At 47.5% G+C, this 20,450-nt stretch overlaps 1 protein-coding gene across 3 annotated transcripts in view; it reads left to right on the top strand.

Annotated features, from left to right (window-relative positions):
- Positions 1-20,450, top strand: part of WDR27 (WD repeat domain 27) — a 2,413,256-nt gene that overhangs the window by 719,997 nt on the left and 1,672,809 nt on the right. The window lies entirely within an intron of this gene.

Consider the following 20,450-nt stretch of genomic DNA (forward strand, 5'->3'; position numbering starts at 1 on the left):
CGGTGCCTCTACTGCCTGCACTACGACAAGTCGCACGTGGAGGAGGATTGTGTGTTCTGCAAGAACATGTCCATCGGGACCATGAAGGACTGTCGTAAACGACTCGCTGACTGGATGGAGGCAAAGAGCCCGGCAGCAGGTGAGAAGAAGTCTGAGCGGTCTTCTAAGACCTTTGAGGGCGCACCGGCAAGGGGGGACAAACAGAAGGCAAAGCACTGCGAGTCCGCGGGCACCGGGAGCGCCGTTGGTTCAGGCTCCTCGGCTGCCATGTTGGGTGCAACGTCACTGACGCCGTCAACCACGAGCCAACGCTCCGGCTCAGTGAAAAGGAAGTCGGAGAACCCGGGTAAGCTTCAGGAGAAGCCCCGGTCGATCCTGACGGAGAAAGCCAAGGGGGAGTGAAGCGGTGACCCTCCTCCCACGGTGAAGGCCTCAGATGCGCCTAAGGTTGTGAAGGCCCAGATTCACCCGGCTAAGGCCTTGATTGAGGGAGTCGTGGCGTCCCTGGCGAAGCCTGCAGAGGCAACCCCAGTGGAGACGGCCTTCTTGCCTAGAGTTTCCCTGCCATCCCGGAGGGAATCGTCTTTCCAACTGATCAAAAAGACCCCTGTGAAGCCCTTGGCCCTGGGCCGAGAAGGAGGGGGGGGGGTGCGGTAGTCCTAGCGGACTCAGATACCTCCTCCGAGGACGAGCTGGCTGTCATCAAGTCAGTCCTGGACAAGAGGTTCGACCAGGTCAGGACCTACGGGAAGGGATGGATCCCGATGAGGCAGACGTGGAGAGCGAGGGTGGAGCCGACGAAGAACGGCAGGTTGACGAGGAACCGGAGGAGCCTCTGCCGACGCTCCCGTCGCAAACCGATGCCACCACCGTCAGACAGATCGCAAGACATCTTGCTGGCGCTGCACACCCTGTGCACAGAGATAAGGACTAGATTGCCCTTACCTCCGGCAGATGATCCAGCGGCGCCTGGACCGTCGGGGAACCCCCACCCTTCCATCCTGCACCTCCATCCCCTCCGCCGAGGGATGAGATGGAGACTGAGACGGCGACGACGGGGACGGGTGACGGCAGAGATGACGGAACAGATCTCCCATCGCCCCCTCCCCAGGCTTCCTCTCTGGACAAAATTGGCTTGTTTCATGCCATGATCACCAGGGCCTCAGAGAAGAAGAAGGAGGGATTCCTTTATCAACAACGAGAGGCCAAGAGGAAGACCGTACTCTCTGTCCCGCTGTTGGACGACATATGGGACAAAGGACTGGCCCTGCTGAAGAATCCGTCCATGGCCTCTGCGATGAGAGACCGGTACGAGAAGAAGTACCGGGTCCCAGACTCCGCGCCTATGTGCCTCAGGGTGCAGCCGTCCCCGGATTCGGTGGTCTCCGTGGTGGCTAAGAAAGCAGCAGGGGCGACGGCATCGACTTCCACCTCCCCGCCGGACGGCGAGGGGACGAAGCTAGATACCATGGGACGTCGGGTCATCTTGTCGGCAGCAACGACCATCAAGGCGGCCAATGCTCTCGCTATCGTGGCCCACTACGATCGGGAGCTGTGGTTTAAAATTGCCCCCCTCCTGGACTTCCTCCCGGATGACAAGAGAGCTCAAGCCCTTGAAATCCTACAAGAGGGTGAGGTGGCTTCGAACCACGCCATCACAGGACATCGCCGACACTAGGTTTCGCCAGGTGGGCAACAGCGTTTGCCTTTGCCGGCGTGGTTGGCTCAGGGCCACCGACTTCCGTCAGGACGTACAGACCAGGGTACTGGACATGCCCTTCGACGGGAACAACCTGTTCGGTAAGGCGGTGGACGAGTCACTGCAGGCTATCCAGGCAGACACCGAGACGGCCCGTGCCTTGGGCACGCTTCATCAGCAAAAGCCCTTCTTTTGGACCTCCGGAGGCAAGTCTCAAGGTGCCTCCAAAGGATTCGGCGGCAGCTCTTCATCCTAACATCAAGCGGCCCGCTCTTCGTCGCAGGAAGCCTACAGAGGCCGCAGCAAGGCCGGTGAACATCGTCGCCGTCGCTAAGGGGCCCAAGGTGGCAAGGCCTCAGTGAAACAGGATTGAACCGCCCATGACATCGGGCACCCACCCGAGCACCGCAGTGGGAGACCGGCTGGCGAACTTCGAGGCTTTCCGACAAGCGATCCAGTGGTGGGGCACCCACACGCACCTTGCGGCGGGCATGGACTTCCAGACCCCAACGCATCAGGAAACGGTGACGACAGACGCCTCCCTGGAGGGATGGGGCGTGCACACCGGAGATCTCCACGCAAGAGGCCTCTGGCTCCCAGAGGAGAGGTCGCTGCACATCGACGTCGTGGAGCTCTGGGCCATGTTCTGGGCCCTCGGGTCCTTCCTTCCGTCCCTCAAGGGCAAAGTGGTACGGGTCTTCACCGACAACACTACCACGATGTTCTACATCCGGAAGCAGGGGGGCACCAGATCCCTGGCTCTCTCCAAGGAAGTGCAGGATCTGTGGTACTGGGCTGTCGCTCAGGGGATGTTGCTGGTACCCTTCCACCTGGCAGGAGTGAAGAACACTGTCGCCGACTCACTCAGCAGGGAGCTGTGCTCTTGCCACGAGTGGGAGCTTCGGCAGGATCAAGTGGATCTTCTCTTCCGACAATGGGGCAGTCCCCAGATCGATCTGTTTGCGACGACGATGAACACCAAGTGCCGGAGGTTCGCCAGCAGGTTTCCCCAGCCGGGGAGCATGGGGGATGCATTCTCCTTCCCCTGGGACGGCCTGTTCCTCTATGCGTTTCCACCATTGCTTCTGCGACTCATCAGTCAACTCAGATGGTCCCGGTGCAGGATGATCCTCGTCGCACCGGCGTGGCCAAGGCAGACTTGGTTCCCGGACCTTTAGGACATGTCAGCGTCCCCTCCAGTCAGGCTGCCGACGGACGCAGATCTTCTCGCCAGGGAAGGAGGCGCGATCCTGCATCACGACCCAGGATCACAGAACCTACAGGCCTGGCTCCTGCAGCACTAGAGTTTGGAGGCTACGATATCCCGGCAGACTGCAAGGAGGTGCTTGCCAAGGCCAGGGCTACCTCGACTCTTAAGTGCTATGGACATAAATGGAAGAGGTTCTCTGTCTGGTGCCGTGCACAGATCAACCCTCTACGGATTACGGCCCCTCAAGTGCTGCCGTACTTGCTGTCGCTAGCCTAGCCAAGGCGGGGCTGGCGCATGCCTCCATCAAAATCCATCTAGCGGCTATCACCTGCTACACCAGAACTCTGGGGCGGTCGCACCGCCTGGTGAAGGAGTTCATGAAAGGACTGTTCCGCTTGTTCCCGCCGGTGCTGGCCAGGCTCATGGGGCCGCCATTCGAGCCTTTGCATTCGGCACAGCTGAAATTCCTATTGTGGAAGACAGCGTTTCTTGCCATCACCTCCGCACGACGAGTGGGAGAGATCCAGGCCCTTTCCTGTAAGCCTCCATATCTGACATTCCACGAGACGAGGGTAGTGCTGAGGACGCACCCCTCCTTCATGCCCAAGGTGCCGTCGGACTTCTATCTCAACGAGCCCTTGGTGTAACCTGTTTTCTTCCCGTCGCCTTTGTTGACGGCTGAGAGGACTTTGCACTCGCTGGATGTGGCTAGAGCGCTGAAGTTCTACGTGGACCGCACGAAGAGTTTTCGGAAGACATCACAGCTGTTTGTGAACTTTGGCGCTGTGAATCAAGGGAAGGCCCTCTCCAAGGCTTCCATTTCCAGATGGCTCTCTGGCTGCATCATGCACTGTCACCGGTTGGCAAACCGACCGTTATGATATGATATGATAGGTTATTTATAACGCGCTTAATACCCAGAGGTTTCTAAGCTCGGACCCAGGGATCGAACCTGTGTTGCTCCGTGTCATCTTGTTTCCCAGTCGAGCACGCTGCCGCTGAGCTATCCTCCTGGGCCCGGCCGTCCGAGAGCCCATTCGACTAGAGCGATCGCTGCTACTACGGAGTTTCTGTCTGGTGTACCCCTGGTTTACCCCTGCTGGACATCTGCTGGGCAGCTACGTGGAGGTCGGCTCACACCTTCACAAACTTCTACTGCGTCGACCAGGATTCCAGGGAGGAGTCCAGAGTCGGCCAGGCAGTGCTGCACAACCTGTTCACTTGAAGGTGAGCCTGGTGAGGAGGTTAGAGATGCTAAATGTTGAGTTGTTTAAATGCTTAATGTTGATCCTTGCCACCTCCCCTGGTTGTGCATGTGTGTACTGCTATGTATTCTTGTAGGTTACCAGTCAATTGGTCGAAAACATTTGGTCGACAGGACAACTGGTCGACACCATTTGGTCGAATGCCAAATGGTCGAATTTTTTTTTTTTTTTTACCCCTTTTTTGGTTTTTTTTGGGGGGGTCCCCCCCAACCCCCTTTTTTTTCTTTTTTCCCCACACGAAAACCCACAAAACACATATATATAAAAAAAAAAAATTCGACCATTGGCATTCGACCAAATGGTGTCGACCAAATTGCAGTCGACCAGTTTGCTGTCGACCAATTGACTGCACACCATTCTTGTATTCATGAGCATGTGAATCCATGCCAGACCCCATGCTGGACAAGGAACACGTTACTTACCTGTAACTTGTTCTCCAGCATGGGTCTGGCATGTATTCACTTGCGAACTCTCCCTCCAACCCCTCTGCGGCTCTTCTCTTGGTCCTACTGCCACTGTACGTGCTACCAAATCTGAAAAAGGCTGCCAGAAGAGGGGCTTAGGTAGAGGGCAGTCATTGGCTGGGGGCAGTGTGACCCAGAGACCAATGATTGTTTATGAGTAGAAAGACAGTTCAGAAACTAAACTGAACCAGATTTTTTCTTTACCAAGTATTCCCAGCCTGATGACGGGGAATATTCATGAGCATGGGAATCCATGCCAGACCCATGCTGGAGAACAACAGTTACAGGTAAGTAACTTGTTCCTTACAAATTATTTACTCACTATAGTCTTGTGGAAAAATCTCTTGATCAAATCTTTCCTTATTTAATGACATTTTCTAATGGAAAGGGCAGGATAGATTTTCTGAGATTAAGACTCAATCTATCCCCCCTTGGGAGTTAATAGGTGCTCTCCAGAGCATTCCCTGGAATCTGTGGATCTGCAGCTTCTGTAAAGACGTAAATTTACTTCGAACATCTATTTATCTCTTGCCCTTATTTGTACTCTATCCGCAGTTTATTTCTTTCTCACTTTCTTTGCAATAGCTCACTTCTTTCATGTTAGTTTTTGGCTGCGTGTGTAAAGTGTCAAACACATCATTGACTATTGCGGACATATATGTTCACAGGGTATCTGGGATTTGAGAGTCATGTTTTTAACTTCTTGGTTTTTACCGACCTGCTTTAGTCTTTTCATTTTCTTTCTTTTAATATTTTTTCTGATCTTTTTCTTACTTTTGCTTTCTTTTTTGATAGATTAATAATTGTATGTATGTTTGTATATCTGTGAAAGGTTTGCATGCTTAAATGTAATAGAAACAGTGGCAGTGTCACAACAATGTGGGGGTATGGAAAAGGAACACATTTGGAAACGGCAGGCGAGCAGAACAAAAGGAGTTGGAGTAGAAGGCTGAAGAACAGACCCAGGCCCTAAGCGAAAGAAGGACCCAGACCAGAAGGCTGGGATAAGGAGGAGATAGTATACTGAATACGAGAACCAAGAGGTTGCGGAGAGGTAGACTGGCCAACAGACACTAAAGAGGCCAGGGGACAGGAGGACCAAGGGGATTGGAAAAGAGGGACTGCACTCCTAGCTCTGTGTAGAAAGGTGGCTAAAAAGGAGTTTGTGAGAGGAAACATGGAGGAGTTGGTAAAGAGGTCGGAATTAATGTATGTGTTGAACAGTAACAATATGTTTAGAGTGGCGAGGTGAAGCAGAGAATCACCATGAGTAGTAGAAGAGTACGAAAAAAGGTAGGGGAGAGAATCGATGAGCAGGAGGATATGATAGATATGATATGAAAGGTTATTTATAACGCACTTAATACCCAGAGGTTTCTAAGCGCAGACCCGGGGATCGAACCTTCGTTGCTCCGTGTCGTCTTGCTTCCAAGGCGAGCACGTTGCCCCTGATTTATCCTTCCGAGACAAGGAGTCTGAGAAGATTCAAGAGAAACGCTGGGATGCGTGGAAGAGCAAGCCTGAGGTGAAGCAAAGAGAATGTCCAGTAGAAGCACTAGGATAGAGGGAAAGGGTGGGAAGGAGTAAGAGAAGCTCCACCAGGGACAAGTTTATAGTGGGACATAAAAAGGGAAAGAGTTTGGATTAACCAGTATACCAAGTGATGGAGGTGGTGAGAGCCTAACAAGAACAAAGACTTTAGAGTGGCCCCCTGACTTCCTATATCCCTGGTCCTTAGTTTGAGGCCAGCATGATATCAATGGCTCCAGTGCAGACTTGAGACCCATGTGAAACACACCTCCTCTTTGTATCCTAGCTGCACAAGAGCATCAACATGAAGGCAACGCATACGAGAGACTCTGATTTCCGACTGAAGCAGAGAGAGGAATTGTGTACAACATTTTTCTTGGTATTCTTTGTGTTCATTTGGGACATTCACCATGTGTCTCATGTTTGGTGTTGTTATGCGTAGCTACTGTCAAGGGCCATCCCTAATGAAAACTGAAAGAACGTTTGCTTTGGACCTTTTTTTTTAACCCTACCGTGGGTCCCTGATATTTACTTTGGTGCCTTACCGGTCTGACCACAATGTCATTACTTATGTGCAGAATCTTGACCCTAAGGGAATTTCTTAAGTATGTCCTTGTAAAAACGACTACTAAAGAGGTGCTGGGAAATCTGTCATGTCTGGCCTATGTGTTATCCTTGTGAACTTCATGAAACCAAAAGAGGTGATGGCTGGAAGGTTTATTCTAAACCTTCCAGCCATCACCTGTTTTGTTTCACTTTATGAAAGCTGACAGAAATAGGATGAAGACATTTTACATAAGGAGGAGCCCGAGAACTGCCAATAGGTTTAAGGGCACTGGAGGAACTGAAACACCTGTGAAGGAAACTGATGCAATCAACAAAGGTGGATGATCGATCACCAAGATCTAGAGAGAGCGAGAGAGAGAAGTGAATGCAACGTAGGAACGATGGGGAGAGAATAGTAAACGAGATCATTAGAAATGTCAGATAAAAATGCACAGTTCTAAAATGCATATGGAGATGAGGTCCTACTCAGCCATGAGACCCCTCAGAAGAGTCTTTTTTAAATAAATGAACCCCGTTTGCCCATGTTGGGAGAATATTGGAGATCAAATGAACAAGGAACTGAATAGGCTAGCAGGGAGAAGAGGAGTTGGAGTAGGCACAGCCAGATTAACACATATTGACCCTATTGATGAAGGTCATGTTAGGGAGAATTCTCTATTAAGTCTAATTTCCCAAACCTAGTGAATCCCCCAGCAGCTTTGCTGGATTTTTGGGGTTTATTTTTTTCTATGGGCTATGGGGTCTTTTACTCCATAGGGCTTCATGTGTTTTTGGTATGTGTGTTACACAGCACCCTCAGTGTCATAGTGACCCCCAAACATAGACTCCATACCATGGGACTGACTACTGTCTCCCAGGGCATGTAAAGTCACCATTGGCTTTACTAGTCTCAAATTGTGAACAGAACCAGTACAAACCATCATATTGTGGAAGTACTGGTAGGGGTAATTCGATTGCCCCTGGGTCTGTTTTCCAAGGGGGCACTGTCCAGTCCCCCCTTGTCGAGTTTCTGGCTGGTGGCAGTGGATACCACGCGAAATATTCCACTGGAATATTTCCTATGGGATTTTCCCATTGATTTTAAACGCACCACTTTTTGGTGCAATGTTAAAGATACCGCTGGGTTATTTATTCAATAATTATTCCCCGGTTGGGTCTTTTTGCCAGGACTTGGTTTTAAAATGGCGTTTGTGTTTGCCTCTGAAACTCTAACCCAAGTCGAGCCCTTTGTTCCACTTTTTGGCGGGCTTCTCCACAGAGGCCCTCCAAATGGTGCCACTCTGTCTGGGGTCAACAGGATGTATGGGAGGGGGATTAGGCACCCTGGACTGAGTTGCCTTGGCAACTCAAGTCGCACTCTTGTGTGATTGACCCAGTGGTGAGCCGCCCGGCTAACCACTTAGCATGTTTGAGTGACAGCTAGGCTGATGAATGGGGGTTTTGCTGCACAAAAGCAGGGCTTTGGGGACTGGAACTTCAGAAGTCGCCACAGGACCTAAAGAATCTGAAGAGGGGAGAAGCTGAGCCATCTACAACGACGACACCAACGGTGGAGCCCTGCTGTACGAACCCACCACTTCCCCGACGAGGAGATCTTCTTCCAGGAGAGTTTTCTTCCCTTTGAGCTGGTGGGACCAACCAGTTCGCCTTTTTCTCCTTCTTGGACGTCTCGTGGTCGAATCGCCCGTGCCAAGCACCCCGGTGGCCGGATAGCCACGCTTCACCAGTACCAGGAATAAAAGGGTCGTACCTTTTAATCGGGAAACTCCGCGGCTGGTTTCTTCCCTGGCAGTGCAACGACCTCCAGCTTTCCTCCACGTCGAGATCATCTCTTCCCCTGGACAAAACCATGACTTGCACCCGCTGCCAGGAACAACTGCCCCCGCTGGAGCTTTCTCACCTTTTCAGGTACTGTGTCCCGCCTGGTGTCCCTTGCAACAGATTGTCCAAGGTGTCCCGTAAATCCTTGACTCTCTAACTGGGTTGACCTCAGACCTGCTAACTCTGCCTTTCTGAACTGATCCAACCTCTTTTTGACTTTACTGCAAAGACTTTGAGTGCATTTCCACTTTGTGATCTTGGGCACATTCCGTCTTGCTCTCTCCAAGAGTGGGCCTGGCCTATGAACCTTTGGCTCTACAGTAGACCCTGCCTTTCTTGACTTGCTGTGGTTTCTTAAAAGTGTTGGTACTGTGTTATTTTCCTACTCTGCCTTTTCTCTCCCTTTTTAAACAAATTATTGGAGTGCCATCTACGGTTATGCGCTCACCTCTGTTTTGCTAAATAAGTGGTGTCTTAACCTAGACTTGTCGAATAATTAACTAGGGAGGTGTATATACTTATAGTGACTGTGTTTGAACTTGCTTGATATATTAGTGCCAGTGTTTTTTCATAAGTGTGTTTTTAAATAAATATTTTTTTATTTTTATTTGTATTTAATCAAAAAGATTTTTCCAAAATGACGTTTTGTCATGAAATTCACATAAAACGGAGGGTCTCACTAAAATGTGCCCTTGTCGCGGGCTATGTCCGTGGCAGATTCTCTGATTCCAATATTTTGTATGTAGCTATCTGCCATTTTGTCTTATCTCCTCCCATTAAACGAACCCAACAAGTATCTTCATCAGCTATAATAAAGTCCGAAAAAATATGTCTTAAGTAACGACTTCTTACTTGTTGGTTTGCGGCACATTTTAGAAGTAAATGTCGTATTGATTCTATTTCTTGTGCATTGCAAAAACGACAAAAGTTAGATGCGGCTTTGCCTCTTATTGCCAAGATCTCGTTTGTAGGCAGAAGATTGAGGCGAGCACGTAACAGCATGTCTCTCCCCTTCCTGCAAGGGAATTTTTTGATGTATTCTTGTAATTCGTTTAGTCTTTTAACATTTGGCGGCAGGTGTGCAGTTAATTTATTTTTTCCTGCGATTTCCAAAGTTAATATCCAATCATATTCTCGTAATTTTTTGAGCACTTTTTTCGGATTGGTGATTAGTGTATCTTCGTTCTCCTGTATTTGTTACAACACTCGGATGTTATCTTTTTTCCATTTCATTAGGCTTCTGATAGTGGCTCGTTCAATTTCCTGATTTATCAAATTATAGATTGATGGAGGCTCCGCCATCCGCTGTAAAGCATCAATTTCGCCTGTTCTACAGAGCTTTTAAGAGACGGCAAACTAAGCTCTTTACGAATTGAAGCACCAGATGTTGAGTTAGGCAACATGAGAACTTTCCTCCAAAACTTTGCCTCCATTTTGGTCCAGATATCCAATGGCAAGTTTATCATGGCGTCACCTCCATATGATAGTGTTGGCATCACCTTTTTCTTGTAAAATTCTCGCACTGGTATCAGCGAGTATCTGCCAAACTTTCTATCTATGGCCCTGGCTTGGGCTGCCATTTTATTTACTTTCGCTATTAACGATATTTGCATAGCTTTATCTTGTTTTGTGCTGTCTAATGTGACTCCTAGATATTTGAAGTCCAAGACTGTTTCAATCGGCTTGCCCTCAAGATTTAAGCAAGGTCCTTTTCTTTTTCTGGTCGACTTCTCAAATCTCAGCAGTTTTGTTTTTTTAACGTTAATTTCCAGCCTATTTTCTTGCATATAACTCTGCAAACTTGCCATTTGTCTCTGTAATCCCACGGGACTATAGTCCAAAAGGACTAGATCGTCCGCATATAGGAGCCTCGTTACAGGCGTTTTGCAAAGTTTTGGTGGGAAAGATCGTGTTGTTGTGTCTGAGCCATTTATGTCGCCAATGAATGCCAAGAACAAGGCCGGGGCCAATGGGCACCCCTGTTTCACAACTCTAGCTGTTAATATCGGGTTTGATAGTAATCCGTTTTGGTCCAAACGGATCCGCATGTTGGTGTCTGTATACAGTGCCTTAATTGGATTTAGCGGGGTAGCTGGACAATCCCACGCCTCCAGTTTAGACCAGAGCCTGGACCTGTCTATGCGGTCAAAGGCCTGGGTCAGGTCTATGAATGCCACAAAAATGTTTGGACCACCTTCCAGGACTTTGTTTTTCAGCACGGAGAGGAGTAGAATATTGGCCGTCGTACCCATATTTTTCTTAAATCCCGTTTGAAACGGGTCTTCGCATGGAGCATTTGCTGCCCATAGCTTAAAGTGATCTAACAACATTGATCCAAACACCTTCCCTATGACATCAAGCAACGCGATTGGTCTATAATTCGCTGGGTCCTTTTTATCACCTTTTTTGAAAATTGGTACCACTATTGCTGATTTCCAGGACGCCGGTATGGTTCTCAAATCCGAACATTTTCTGAAGATTTTGCTCAGTAAACTTGCCCACTCTTCAGGGTTTGTTTTTAAATCCACATTAGTGACCCCATCGGGCCGTGGGGCTCTTGAGTTCTTTAAACTTGAGATCTTTAATCGGATCTCCTCAGGATCATCCACTTTTAGCCATGGGCCAGGCTCACATCCAAAATGTTTGGTAGAGGGTTTCGTTGGAGCCAAATACATTGTTTCAAAGTGTTTTACCCATGTTGCTTCACCCACCTCACTTATTAAGGATTTTTCTTGTACATCCTTCGTGGCTCTCAAAGTGCTCCAAAATTCCCTTGTGTTTCTCCCACCTATAATTTTTAAGATGTTTTCCGAGTCTTGTTGATAGAGTTGTAGCCTGTGTCCTCTTAACCAGGATTTGTAGTGTTTTGCTGCAGCCACTGCTTCTTCATATGCCGCCGGTGTGTCTTTAGTTTTTGCTCTACGTTGGATTTTGCGAAGAATACAGCGTTTCTCCTGTAAATAATTATATACTTTTATACCAAAGCTCTGGTCAGTTTTTGCTTGTTCTACTGTGTCTTTAGCCCTATTGTGTATACTGTATATACTGTCTTAACTCTTCTTGAGAGAAGTCTGACTGCTCAGCCACAGCTACCAGGTAAATCTGGGTGGTGCAGACTGCTACCAATTGGGTTTACTGCTTACTCCTGTAGTCTTAAACTTTTTGCAGTGGTCCCTAAGGGAACTGCACAGATTTCTGCCTAACAGGTCATAAAAGCACATTTAAGTCATATACAAAATGACTGGCAAGGAAAACTCCAGCACCTCGATCGTCAACTAACCTCTCGCAAGTAAGTGAATGGATGACAGCTAACAACCTACAACATAACCCAACCAAAACAGAAATTAAGTTAGAAGCCAGCCCTCAAAAGACTCCACCATGGCCTTCACAAATGAGACTGTTCTAAAACATCTAAAGTCATCAAGAATCTGTTGGCAGTCTCTATGCCGCGAGCAAAGCAGCCCTATGTTCACAGCCTTCAGAGTGATAAGGAAGACAGCCAAGGCCTGAAACACATAAGTGGAGTGAGTGTTGGAGGTGGGAATCATGGACGGGGAGGTGTGGCTGACCCCCAGGCACAATTAAAGACGAGCTCTTTTGGGATCAGCCTTAACGGCCTAGCTTCTGCAAAATCACTTTTTTGTTTGCAGCTTATAGACATGGAACCCCAGATGCTACTACTGCCTCATGCCGGAACCCCAAATGCTTCTAGAATTTACACTCAGACCAATTATGCCCCATTTGAATTCCCCACACAGAATATTGGTCATCATATCTTTGTTTTAGTCTAGAATCAATTATGCCAACAGTATTTATCTAGGTATGCTGGACAACCTCACAAACAAACTGCAACGGATACAAAACAGCAGCTAGACTACGGTGTCTAGTCAAATGGTCGACAGACAAATGGTCGACACAATTTGGTCGACAGGACAAATGATAGAATTTTTTTTAGTTATATATATTTTTTTAGGTTTTCATTTAGGGAAAAAAAGGGGGTTTTAACAAAAAAAAGGGGGTCGGGGGGGACCCCCCCCCAAAAAAAAAAGTGAAATAAAATGTGATCATTTGACCTGTCGACCTTTTGGTGTCGACCATTTGTCCTGTCGACCATTTAGATTCGACCAGTTGACCTACAACCCTAGACTACTACTAGGACTCAACAGACAGGAACACATAACACCAGCTCTTAAAGCATTGCACTGGTACAAGTTAAAAAAATAATCCACTTCAGGAACCTCTGCGTCACCCACAGAGCTCTCCAAGGCGCAAACTTTATCGAAAGAAAAATCTCAAATTACTAACCAACTAGATTTCAAGGATCAAAAAATGGCGTAATAATAGAAACTGTGATATCCTGCAGAGAAAGAAGGCGCCACCTTTTCAACTGTTTTCACTGAAGCACCAGGTATAAAGACTTCTTCTGAATGTGGTTGAAATGATGCATTGCAGAGAGAGTCAAACTGTTGTTCAAAGGCACTGGCTGAAGGAGTTTGGAAAGTGATGCTAGGGACGTCCCGTTCTCTTGTCTCCCATGGGATTCCCACCCTAGCCCAGGCATCGGTAATCCCTGGTTAGTGCTACTGACTAGTAACCCCCTACTGTCTACCTCTGCCTTCAACTAAAGATTTCTCGCTGAAAGGATGGCTTTCTAACGGTGTCCATTTAAAGGTTTGAATACAAAAGGTTCGAATGCAAAAGGTGAGAGTCAATAGGATCGAAAACAAAAGGTTCGAATTTTTTTTTTAATTATTTTTTTTTGGGTTTCCGTTTAAGTAAAAAAAGTGAGTTTTACCACAAAAACAGGGGTTGGGAGGGGCCCAAAATAAAAAAGTAAAAAAAACAAAAAAAAACATTTCTAACCTTTTGTTTTCGGTCCTTTTGATTCAACCCTTTTGTCATTCGATCCTTTTGATTCAATACTTTGACCTATAACCCTTTCAAACCTCTCAGTGACTTGCTAATTGGCCCTCTGCTACAGATGTTTAGCACTAGTGGGTGTATGTGTGTCATTTGACCTTCAAGCCCTCCATTTCCTTACTACTCTCCTATCCATACTGTCCTCCTATATCCAACTTCACCCACCATCTCCTACTCCAATGTCCCTATCTTTCCTAAAACCTACCTCCAGGGCCGGAACTTGCCCTTGGACTTTCGGCCCGTGGCTGGGCTGAAATCGTCTGAGGAGTGGGGGCCGGTTTGGAATTTTTTTTTTTTAATATTTTGTCATTTCGTTTTTTTTTTTTCTTCAAAAAGCCTTCTTAGGTCGATAAATGAGTACCAACACATGTTGGGTGATATTGTCTGCATATTTGTTCTATCAAAAATAGCTTAAGCGTAAGTTTTATACAATAACATATTATCATTTGGACTTGGACGTCTGCTTGGAATCACCGTAATTTAGTGTACTTAGGAATAATGCTATTTGATGACACTTCCTGGTTTGTCAAGGGGTGAAAGGTTGTGTTTCATCGCTTCCCAGGATGTCACTTTGGGGTGGGGTCAAATTACATCACTTCCGGTGATATCATCAGAGGTCAAGGGTCGTGAGTCGAGGGGGGGGGGCACTTTTTTGAGGCGAGGGGTGGGCCACTTGCTTTTGGGTAACCGGGCCTATTTCTTGTCCCAGTCCGACCCTGCCTACCTCTGCCTTCTGATGTTACTACCTACCTTTCTACCCCTCTCCCCACTACTACTGCACTACCACTATAACTGATCCTGCTGCTTCTGCTCTCGGAACTACTGATCCCTCTGTTGACTTCCACACTTCTAGTCATCGCCGCCACACTTTGATGTTACTCTATCCCTCTTTCTACTACCGGAACTCTCTGCACTGCTCCTGCTCTTCCTTACTCTACTATCCTCTGCTTCACACTATCACTCTGTTTTCCAAACTACACTAAATCTCTCCCACACCACTCTCCTTGCACCCCACTGTTATACCCCTCTCTAGTAGACTCACTCTCTACCTCTGCTACCCACTCCCCTACTATCTCCCACTCAACCTATAACTCTCGCACACACAACTACTATACACCACCTATTTTCTACACTGCATATAAATGGTACCATTCTCTCGCACAATTACCTCACCTTTGCTAAGGTCTGCACCAACTCTCTGCTCCTCCGTCTGTCCTCGGCCTGGCCTCTTGGTCCACCTTCACCTCCTCCGGCGACCTCACTCAAACGCACACTCTGCCTCTCTACCTTTATAGTTGTGGGATGGTGATTCCGTGCCTTTCCACCCCCCCCCCCTTCTCCCCAATGACTGCAGTGCTCACCTGGCATCCTGCACCAATCAGTGCCTGTCTTTCCCCCAAGAACCATGTCAGAGGTTTTAAAACCTCTTATAAGTACCCCCCTTTTCCAGCACAGTTTTTCTGACAGTCTCTTATGTTAATTTATCTTGCTGTGTAACTGCAAACTCGTATTTCTGCTTGAGTAGAGAGTTTGCTTCTTTCCTGGAGTGCTGGTCGCTGCTGGGATGTGATGAATGATTCCTGGGTTGCATTGGTTGTCAGTTCTTCTCTCAACCTCATTTGGATCCAGCTTGGATTTTCAGTTTCACACCGAGGTAGATTCTTGGAGTTACGGTCTTGTAAAAGAAAAAAGAGAACATGATCAGCCACTTTCTTTGGTGAATGCGAGTGAGGCGATTTGCGGCACAAGGGGGATTTTCGGACCCTGGGAACCCCCAAGTCCCACTTCACATATCTGAGGCACGTGTGAGAAACCTGAAGGTGTCTCACCCGGGGATCTGTCATCCAGGTGGCCAGGACACGCCCATCCTTTTGGATGCAGTTCCTGGGGGTGGACCAGTGCGGGAGGATCACCTGGGTGAGGGATCTTTGGGGAGTGGGATTGGGACACTGGATGGCGAGACGCGGTATCCCCTTCCCTGTAACACCTTTACCCCATCCTACCAGGTAGGATACATAGGGACGCAATCCCCCCTCCCCTTTCATAACACAAACACTTTCTCACGGACAGCTTGCTATGAGAGAAAACGGACGAACACCCGAGCCGTATACCTGACATGTCCCAACACAATGGTCAGTCAGGGTCAGGCAATTACACACAAACCTGACTACCATTACACTTCCCCACACGTACAAAAGGCAGAGCACGAGAGCATACTCTGAGCGAGGCAAAGCACATGAGGAAGCAGCATTTCCAAGATGGCAGTTTAACACAAGGGGAAAGACGGCGAAATACAAGGGGACCCCAAGGAGGGAAGTGCCCTTGACTTTTCCGACGAGGAACCCTTACTTTCACAAAACCTCGAGAATAGAAAGTGTAAGACCAGGAAACCAGGCTGAAGAATCCTGCATTTTGTGAGTGAGGTGCCCGGGGCCCTCCCGCGTCGATAATCAAGGCAGGTAGAATCGCCTGCTGGCGTGGTACTGCCCTTGGCTCCTACAACAAAGCAGCGTCAGTGAAATCAACTCAGCCTGTGAGTTGGGGGAGACCGATACCAGACCGGTCTGTGTTAAAACCAAGGTTGCAAGCAGCAACATTGTATGGTGAGAGCTGAAGCAAACAGTGTATGAAACGCATCTGATAACCAACGCAAGTAAAATTGAACAACAGATGAGTGATTGAACTTTGAAACCAAAATACAATACTTTTGACAGAGTAGTCTGCCATTGCGTGCATTCACATTCGAAGGTCTCTGTAACGTATCCAACTGAGAGTTGACAAAGGTGAAAGAGTGGCAAAGAACTGTGCATCGAAGTGGCCCTGTGGCGGATGAAGCAAAATCTTGTGCACCATCGAAAGTCTTCAATGTTGATACTGCCAAGAAAGTTGATGACAAAGTAGATAAAGTTGGTCCGAGCCCGAACGAGGGAGATCAATTGAACGCTTTTGGATTAAAGCAAGTTGGTGTTAGAATGAGTTAAATTGGTCCGAGCCCGGCGGAGGGAGACTGATTGAACATTGTGTTAAAACGGATCTGAGCCTGGCTGCGGGGGGGGCAGGGTGAACAGTGATTCGCCCGAGAAATTGGGTAGATGAACATCCTACAAGCATTGTGTTAAAGGGGATCTGAGCCCGGCTGAGGAGGATCCGAGGTGAATGGTGAATCACCTGAGAAATTGAGTATGTGTGAAGTCCAGAGAGGAAAATAACGTATTGTTTGTTTGTTGCATCAGGCTCTCTGAAAGAAGAAACGTTGAAAGGCAGAGACTTGGGCATAGAAGGCCTTGATGCTAATGTTTGAACTGCACCCTTGTGCTAGAGAAGCCAGGGACTGCTAACCTGGAGTGAACTGCCTTGTCCCGTGCTGAAAACGTGGAGAAGGGAGGCCGGCGGCCTGAATATCCTGAAATATCATTTCTTGAACACTTCTTTCTTTTACATAACATTGTTTCCCACACTATTTATATTTGGAGGTAAGGATTGGCAACCATTTTTTTTAGTATAGGCGCTTTTATTTTGACAAGACACCACTAGGACTGCGTTATTATTATTTGATGGTCGTAGCCTGCTCCCGTCTTCAGATTTTGAAGTTCAATAAACACCCTTGAACTGTGGTTACTTGTGTCTGTCTTACTGTTGATGCCATGCCTTCCTTATACAGGACTGATTCAGATTTTTCTTTTAGAGAGAATCCTGCCCCAGGTTGAGAAACATTGCACGCCACATGATGGGGTCATAGCCTGGACCCTTTTACGCTACCAAGGGAAATCCAATATTACAAGACCTCCTGAAATTCATGACAAATCTAAAAACAGGACTTTTTTCATTGCGTAATTAATGGAAATTAGCGAACACTAAAAGTGGAAACAGCAAATCTCAGTCGACCAACAATACCAATAACTTGAACATGACAACACCACTGAGCACCGCTAAAACTCTGGGAATGCCACCACCTTTTTCTTTAATTTATTCTTAATCATTACGTTTATTGTGGAATATGATATTCCATAAAACAGTTAAACATTTAATGGAAACGCACAATAGAATAACCATTATTTAAAGACACATTGCAAATATAATGAAAAACGGTTACAGTACTTAGATGATGGTTCCTAATTTCTAGGGCCTACCAAAAAAACTAAAATGAACGCCCCAACCAATAAGTGGAGAATTGGACCTCAACAAAAAAGATAACGCTGGGAGACACTGTAAATTCCAGTCCCTTTTAGAATCTGTGATATTGTTCAAGGTCAAACATGCAGGTGGGTCGGACAGAAAAAGGTGACATGTAGCAAGTCTTATATGGCGCAGAGCACCTTATACACTTTTGTTCAGATACAAGCCAACCCATACTTGCAGTTATTGTTTTTAAAGGGATGCAATTAAAATGAGCCATCATGATTAAACATCTGTCATGAAGCTGGTCACTCCATAAAAGATACTCCTGGATAGTGTTTGTTGTAAATAAAATATATGCACGATTAAAAGTTTTTAAAAGTTCCTCCCTGCTATTTAAAAAAAAGCACCTCAAACGTGATTTAAAATCTTTGTACATAATCTGGTTTAATATACATGGAGAGATGAAATGTGACACTGCATTAATTTTCAATAAAAACTGACTTGCATGATTAAAGCATGTTATGTGAATTTATAACACGAACTACCACCCGAAGGCATCTAGGTGCGCGGACTGGAGTTAATACAAGCCACAGCAGTGCCCTAGAATAGCAAAGTTTTTAGAGCTTTCCTGAATTGGAGATGATTTGACATGGCTGCCAGAGGGCAGCCCATTACATAGTCTACTGGCGCCATGTGAAAATGCCTGCCCTCCTACACGGAACCAGCAAACCTTAGGACAACCATTAAGTTGGCATCTCCGGAACGCAGCGGTCTGCCAGGAACATAAGGAAGAAATGTGTCCTGCAGGTATTCCGGTCCCTGCTTCAAAAAGGCGTGGTGTACTAAACATAAGGCCTTGAATTTAATCTTCTGGCCACTGGAAACCAGTGGAGTGCCCGAAGTACTTGACTTATATAAGCTCCATAGGGAGATGCGGTTGCCAACCGAGCAGCTAAGTTCTGCAACAGCTGCAAGCGTTGCACCAACTCCTGAGGTTGCGACAGATAAAGTGCATTCCAATAGTCGATCCGACTCGTAATCAGGGAGGACACCACTGAAGGCCGCAGACGTTCAGGGAGAAAAGGCAGGACTTGGTGCAGAACCCTGAGAAAGAAATGACCAGTCTTACAGACCACATTGACCTGCGGTATCATTGATAGATCAGATGTCCCCATTCAGCTTCAGCCAATTCGCACTCATCCAAATTCCTACTGCCGACAGACATTCCCGAAATTCAAGGGGCCACTGTACCCAGATCCTGATCAGGACAGACCAGGATCTGACTGGCCTCAGCATAAGAATAACAACGGAAACTGTAGGAAAGGATGAGGCAAATCAGCGGCTGAATATAGACATTAAAAAGCATAGGGGACAAGGCCGATCCCTGGGGAACCCCACAGGATGGAACCCGAGAAGAAGAGAGAAAAGGAGGCAAAGATATTGATTGGCCCCTATCAGCGACAAAAGGTGAAAACCAGCTCAGGACGGGCCCCGAGAGGCCAGCAGTCCTCAGGCGAGATAGCAGGACGACGTGGTCGACTGTGTCGAATGCCGCTGACAGAGCTAATAATATCAGGGCTCCCACACCGCCCTGATCAGCTAGCATTGTAAAATCATTGACCACAGACACTAGAACTCTTGGTGCCTCGACCTGGGTGAAACCCTGACTGAAAGGGGTCAAAGAAAGAAGACGACTCAAGAAAAGAGGAAAGAAGGGGAGCTATTAGAGACTCCCAATAGATTTATAGAAAAGGGTAGCAAAGAGATGGGGCGAAAATTAGCTAACACTGACACATCCAGTGAAGGTTTTTTAGGAGCGGGATCACCGTAGCCTGCTTTAGCTCAAGTGGCACCCAGCCGTCCTGACAAGAAGAATTAACAGCCTCCACGACCCAGGGAATCCTATCCGGCAGGATCTTTTTCAAAATGGCCAGGGGAATCAGGTCGGATGGGTCGGCTGACTTCAGGCGCTCCACTGCCTGACAAACTTCAACGGCTGAGAACTCAGGAACTCACCACAAAAACCCAAGACATCCTCACCTCCCTTCCCCACACACCGCATAACACACCAGCACTTGTGCCTCCCTTGGCCCCACCTCCACTTCCACTCTGCTCTCTCTCTCTCTCTCCTGTCACATCTGATGAGGTCTCCAGACAAGTCCGGTCTATGAAGGCCTCTTCCAGCAAGTTGACCGCTGCCATGGGCGTAGGACATGGGGGGATAGGGGGGACAAATCCCCCCCACAATTGTAAATGGGGGGATACAATGGCATTTATCCCCCCCAGTTTCCCCCAGTTTGTATGTCTCTCTGCTGCACCAGTTTGTGTGTCTGCAGCGTGTCTCTGTGCAGTGATGCGTGCAAACTTTAGACTCTGAAGTTTGCACGCAGTTCAGACACTGCCGTAACAGGGGCCCCTGCAGTTCCCGCAGTGCGGGGGGCCCCACTAGCACATTTCCTGGGAGATGCCCCCTGGAGGAAAAAATGAAAAAATATATTTGTTCTTTTTTTTTTAAATGCTTCTTTTTGTAGTCACTCTGCATTCATAAAGAAATTATTTCTGTAACAGGTATGTGCTCAGATCATTCCTGCCAATCATCAAGGGCTCAGCAGTAACAGTCCACACAAGCATTACCTCCATGCATTATATCATTCAGCAACCAGCTACAAGATAATATGCCTTTCCAAGGGAGCACAAGAGCTCAGGTCATGGGTTCTTGGCAAAGGGATCCCCAGCCAAACACAGAAAAGCCCAGTGGTCAGGTAGGCACAGGCTCCCACATGGCATGCATGGGAGATGGACATCTAGCAATTACAAGAGATTTTATTCAATTGTAGAACTTTAAAAACTAACCT

The sequence above is a fragment of the Ambystoma mexicanum genome, chromosome 4p (assembly GCF_040938575.1).
Source record: "Ambystoma mexicanum isolate Mex_15411 chromosome 4p, UKY_AmexF1_1, whole genome shotgun sequence".
NCBI classification, from domain to species: domain Eukaryota; kingdom Metazoa; phylum Chordata; class Amphibia; order Caudata; family Ambystomatidae; genus Ambystoma; species Ambystoma mexicanum.